Below are 6,499 nucleotides of genomic sequence, written 5' to 3'. Positions count from 1 at the left end.
GTGAACTACCTCGAGCAGCGGGCCACCAGCCGCAAGTACGGCCGGTAAGCGTATTTGCCTCTACAGAGAGAATGTGCGTGTGCGTCTAATGCGTCCTAACTCACAACTGAAGCAGTTAATAAGAAAGCTGATAGGAAGAAATGTTCATTTTGTGAATGGAAATGAACCAACCTTGATTGAAATAGGTGAGGATGGTCGGTTTCACACACCTTTTCCCCAGTTACAAAAAAGGAGTTAAGAGTTTGCTTACCTTTGGTGGATATTTACAATTTCTCAGATAGAAAATATTCTGCTGGAGCTACACATTCTTCCAAACCTGTTTTAAAGGCATGGCAAAGATAACAATTATTCTAGGATACGCCTGCTCCTTATACCTACTCTTCTTATGTGGGAACAATTTTTTCACAGTCCCTCTAAAGTAGACAGTACTTTTCCTCCCAGATTATAACTGAGGATAGATGAATGACTTAACCACCCCTTAAGAACTGCCGACAAAACTTGCACTGTGCTAGATGTAAGAGGGAGCTCATGAATACGAATCCATCTGTGAAGAGTACTTCATTGTTCTCTAAATAACTGACGTGTTGCCTGAGGTGTACAATTCTTCAGGAAAATTTTCTGATTCAATTAAAGAGAATAGAAAGGCCTTAACAAACTTGTTGATCTGGTTTGTCTGTTTACCTGTTTATCATTGCTAATCCGAGGGGCATAGTTTCTCTCATCCCTTTGTAACTTCACAAATTCATTCATTATCTAATATAACCACATTGTCATGCACAATATCATGGAAATCACATCATGACTACAAGTCTTCTTAGCATACTGTAAGTCAGCATGCACACTGCAAGCTTTAAAAGACCAAATAGCCTTTTCCTTTGTCATTGGTTAAAATTAAGCAATCTGTTAGTTTTCAAATTACTGTGGACTCTTCTTAAGTAGACAAAACCTGAACGGTTCAAATAAAAGTCAAGCAGGGGAAAAAAATAAGACTAAGTCTTCTCAAAAGAAAAATCTGCTTCCACTTAAGTGCAGGAGGTCTTTACAGAAAAGATCTAATCTTTTTTAATTCAGTGCTCCAGAAATATACCAAGAGGTTCTTCAAGGCTTTCTGTTCTACTATTTTTGGTTCAAAGATGATGGTAAATATAACAGATGCCAGCATTTCCTCTGTCAGTGCAAATTTGCAGAATATCTTCACCACACACACACACAAACAAACAAAAAAAAAAAAGCAGCAAACCAAAATCCAAACCCCACAACACATTAGAATCTCTCTTTATGTCAATATGGAATCAAATGACTGTAGCTTTCTTGCGGTAGCACAGGTAGTTAAGCTTAGATGCATAGTGTTGTTTGGGTCAGGAAAAAGTTACCCTGAGCCAACAACTGTCCTATGCCATTTACTCAGGTTTTACATTGTGAGTTCTAATTGGCTGTCTCAATGTAAAAATATGCCCCTTTTCGCGGTATAACTATAACCTTGTTCTAATCTTTTAACCAATTGCATTTTGTTGCTATATTTGGCTTTGTATGGTAGTTATCTGGTATTCCATAGCATCCCATTAACAACAGTTTTGGATGCAATGGGTGTGAAAGGGGGATTAACTGTAAAAAGTGCCTCTAAATAGTATCTACTCTTATCTAAATAATATCTACTCTTTGAGACACACTAGAGGGCCAGGTGGTTAACTGGTCTGACCCTATAGGGTATTTCTTGTATTTTGATGTAACTGTGTTTTTTGTACGGGAGTTTATCATGCAGCCTTTGAATCAATATATCAAACATATGTGAGTGAAGAGCCATCTCTGAATCTGCATGGAATAGTAATGAGCGTCCTGGGTCCTCCTATAAAACCAGAAAGCTCTTGCAAGCATATTCAAGTGCAGTAGCCCAGCACAGATAAACATTTAACTCAGATGTGGCTGTGAATTAATCTAGTAATTTTAGTATTTATGTAGAAAGAAAAGGGGAAAGAAGAGGAGCTTCTAACTCCAGTCTGTTGCAGATCTCTGAGTCTATTCCTATGATGTATATTCTCTGGAAGATGAATTCTCATATGCACATTTTATTTGTCTGTGTATGTAAACGGTATACCTAAATATTTCTTCTTGAAACCATTACATTGCTTTCATTATTCCTGAGAAACACACTGAAATTAACATTTTTATCATAAATTATATCAAAAATGTTACTATTATAAATAAACTATTAAAGTCACAGGAAGGTGAAAAACATTATTTGCATCAACAAAGATTCAGATCTTGCCAAGAGGTGAATTTCACCTTGGAATGGGGAAGAACAAGTATTGGAAACAACTGTCTGCTGGTTTAACTTTTCTGAAGTCAGAATGTTTACATCCGCAGAAACTGTAATCTGTTCATTCCAAAATAGAGGGGAAATGAAGTTATTTAGCAAAGTTAGTCAACTGTAAACCACTGCAAATGGTGGACACCTCTGCCTCTGTTCTGAAGATTTTTAAATAGGTGGTGCCAAGTAAATCAGTAAAGCAGCATCTCTTGTCTTAGTTCAATCCTAAATGTCTAACTTGGAAGTAGACTGCAAGGAGACAGAAGAGGAGTACTGCAGGCCAGAACTCTGAAGTTGGAGAGCAGGAGGATTACTGTCAGAAATTATTCCACGTTCCAAAGGGTTACCTGACCAAACTTTATTATAACTGAGTAGTTGCTATGGAAATCTGTGGGGAAAAAAAAAAAAAAAAAAAGAGAGAGGTAAAACTTTAGTTGTGCTGGAATGTACATGGCAATACAACTTACTGATAAGTTTGACTTCATGAAAAATAATCCCCAGTCCTGTAAATATTTTCTTACCTGTCTAATATAGTTTCAGTATTTAATAATAAGTATTCAGTCACCTGAGGCATTAAATAGAACTGGTCTGAATTTTAAAAAAGTAGAAACAAGCATGTAAAGACCAAAGTGACAGCAAACTGTTTCTAGACACAACTGGACACAGCCCTAGCTTTTATGATTTTTTTATTTTAAAAAGAGCAGAGACTGAGAATATACCCAGAATATATCTCCTGATATCTTACTGATACCTTTCTTTCTTTCTTGTTTAAAGAACTAGATCAGAACTTCCAGGATCGTCTGTAGATGGAACACAATCTTCTAGCGATTCAACTTCTGCTTTCTTTTGCTTCATAGTGGATAATCATGTAAAAATAAGTTTGCTTTCCTAGAAATCTTCTTCCTTGTGGGGTGAGGGAGATGTGAAAATTTTCATCAGTGTATTTTGTCTGTAAGGAATGATCTAATGTTTCTTCAAAGACTCTTTAAAAATTTAAAATCACACCTATACACAAATTTATTCATATATCTGCTAGTGGAGAAGGGTGACATGATGGACAATATGCAAGACCTTCTGATCTCTGCTGTTATTTTCTTCAAATAAATGCGTATGGGAGTAGATGATTCATTCTGTGAAGTACAGACTCCTTAGTTTCAAATATTTTCATTGGAACTTCTTTGCCTAGACAGCAGAGTGTTTGGGTTATTTATTTATTTCTGTGTGACTCAGAAATTCTGAATAGTGTTTCTGCTTAGTTGACCACAGAAGTAGGAGACAAAGCTCCAGAAAATTTTTTGGGGAGTCAGAAATCAAATGATTGTCAGAAAAGATAAGAGAGAAAAAGAAAGAAATAATAAAAGGGGGAGGACAAATAGCAAGATGAACAGACTTCATAAGTATTTATTCCCAAGAGATGGAAAATTCATAGGTTTGGTTAGTCAGTAAATGAGCATCCACCAAATCCTAGTATTTGTTGAAAACTGTAACTAAAAATTAATATATAAATGGAGGTGGAAACAGTGCTGTCACTGAAGAGTAGAAAGGTAAACACATTTTATAAGCTCACATTTCAGGCAAAAGTCAATGAGCAATAGAAGTATTGATCAAAGATAGGATAGCACTTAAAGAGTTTTGTAAGATGTTTAAACAGGTATCCAGTTCATAGCAAATGAAAAATCACAGACCTTGAGACATCTAGTTCAGCCTTTTCCAAGGAAGGACCAAATGTCCCTACAACATTCCTGGGCAGTATTTGTCAACCTCTTCTAAAAGTACTCTGTTGATGGAAATCAAGCTTTCTCATGGGCCGTTTACTATTCGCACTAAAAGAAAGATTTCACCCATTCTTTCTCCTCCTATCATGAAAGGAATTTATTCCCTTTCTCTGTACAACTACCTTAAAATTACTTGAACACTATTTTTACCTCTCACCATCAGTGTTCTCTAAAGTAGAAAACCAAGTTCCTTCCATCTTTTTTCATAGGTCATGACTTCCAGACACAGTATCAATAAGTATGAAGTCACCACTGAAGGGACAGAGGGATCTTGGATCTTTTTCAGAAGAGCTCTAAGAACACTGTGTCTAGATGCTGCTTTTTGTCTATTTGACATCTTCAGAAACTTTGTGGGTTTGGGGTTTTTTGTAACGGTCTCTTTTCTTTCTAAAAGAGTCCCAGATTCACTACAGGATGTCCTGAGTAACACTGTTCCATTCAGATGGTGTCTAGAGATTGAAAAACATCACCAACATCAGGTTTCTAACAAGGTGAGAATGGGGAGACTTCCTGATTGGTGTAGGAGGTCTCTTGGAGGAGAAATGTGAGAGTGTATATCTGACTACTTTGCTAGGGGAAGAAGGATCAATTGGCAGTATAGTGAACCAAAGTATTGATGCTATGAGGTGATCTGCAGAAAAAAGACTCTACAACTCGAATAGAGTTATAAAGCAGGTATGTTTACTCCAGCCGGGGTGCAAGGGGATTTCTCCACAAAGCTTGCACACCCACCGCACATTTTACCAAAACTGATAAGAGTGTGGCTATCCATATTCATTGGGTTACATAACACAAACATACATATGCATGAGTAGGGCTGGGTTAGTCAGAAAGCATGGTGTCAGCAGTTTATGTTCTCTTTGCACCTGCGCATTGCCTCCTGGTGGTCGTCTTCGGGGGTCTTTGGGAGGAAGGCTCGTAGTCTTTCTCACCCTATTTTTTCCATGGAGCATGCACAGATTCTCTTGGCCAATTTCTTGAATAACAAGTGTTTTCCAGTTGATTTATTTTTCTATCTTATCTAAGAGAACCAATAGAACTTCTACCATTCGTCCATGGCTATCTTTACTCATTAGCAAAATTCCAACTAGTTAGAGCCACCTGTTACTTAAGGACAAAAGCATACTATTTTGCTGAATATTGTAATCCTTGGTAGATTTTCACAGTGAACTGCTTTGTTTTGATAAACACAGTAGTCCTTGGTAAAATTCCACAGAACACTCTGGGCAAGCAGGATTCTTAGCAATATTTTAAAATTACTGTATCTTGCTATAAATAAGTAAATAAGTTGCTAAGCAGTTTTCTGTAAGTAAATAAGTAAATAAATCTCAAAACAAGTAATCATTTCTCTGTATCAGAGGTATGGAACAGAAAAAGGAAATTTTACCTCGTTATGTAAGAGTAATTTTGTTGGGAGCCCTCATAATATGTGTATAATTCATTTCTACAAAAAGCTTCCTGATGACTGGCTTGTGATGGTACAGTCCATAGTGAATAAGGTACAAAGGTGAAAAACAAGATTGCTGCATGGTCTAATCATGAATAAGGTCATAAAGATGGATTCTGGTAATCAGAAAAAAGTTAGAGCCAAGATGAAGGTTTTGGGTTATCAACCAATTTGAAATATAGGTTCGCTTTCCAACTTTACCATAGACTGCTGGTCTGGTTTTAAGGTGAATACACTATTTCTGTGCCTTAGTTTTCCATTTGTAATGACTCACCATGAGTCAGGAGTGGATGACTCAGCGGTTATGGACAGTACAGATCCTATGGATTGAAATCAGAGCCAACTTGCTTGGGACCTGCATGGTGTTTCCCGAATATACAGGAGCCCTGAAGACTAGCAGTACATGTGCAATGCAGTTCATGCAAGTCTGCTATACTTTCCTTTTTGCCTGAGGCTGGATCCAGTATCCATGTTGTTATAACCTTTAAACATCAGAAAAATGAAAATTATAATACTTCTTTTTCTGATTCATTGAATTTGCTCTGTTCTTCAGCAATTAAATGAGCTACAGTTACAGTAATTTTGCATGGAACATAGTACAGCGGGCCTTCTGGTACAACTGTAGTTGTAAAAACACATAATTGACTTAGTTTGCAATAAGATTTTTGGCATTCTGATTTACAAGATGGGTTCTTTTAAATTACTGTCTCTCGCCATTACCTCTTGCCTTTGAGTTTTGACATTCCCTCTGCCAACTGCAATTTCATAAGAATTTCAAATGTTGAGCTTTAACTTAGGTATCTTTATCTAACTAAAACAACCCAAATCACCTACATACCTCTATACTTCCTTCCTAAAAGTTCAAACACGTATTTGAGATATGAATATTCTGCAAAGACCCAATTGCTTCTATTTGCCTAATAACTTATGCCTCTCGGTGTCTGCCCCGTGGTTCACAACTTGACAAAA

Source organism: Athene cunicularia (assembly GCF_003259725.1).
Source record: "Athene cunicularia isolate RWA chromosome 5 unlocalized genomic scaffold, athCun1 chr5_part1, whole genome shotgun sequence".
In the NCBI taxonomy this organism is placed as follows: Eukaryota; Metazoa; Chordata; class Aves; order Strigiformes; family Strigidae; genus Athene; species Athene cunicularia.
This window is presented reverse-complemented; position numbering follows the sequence as displayed.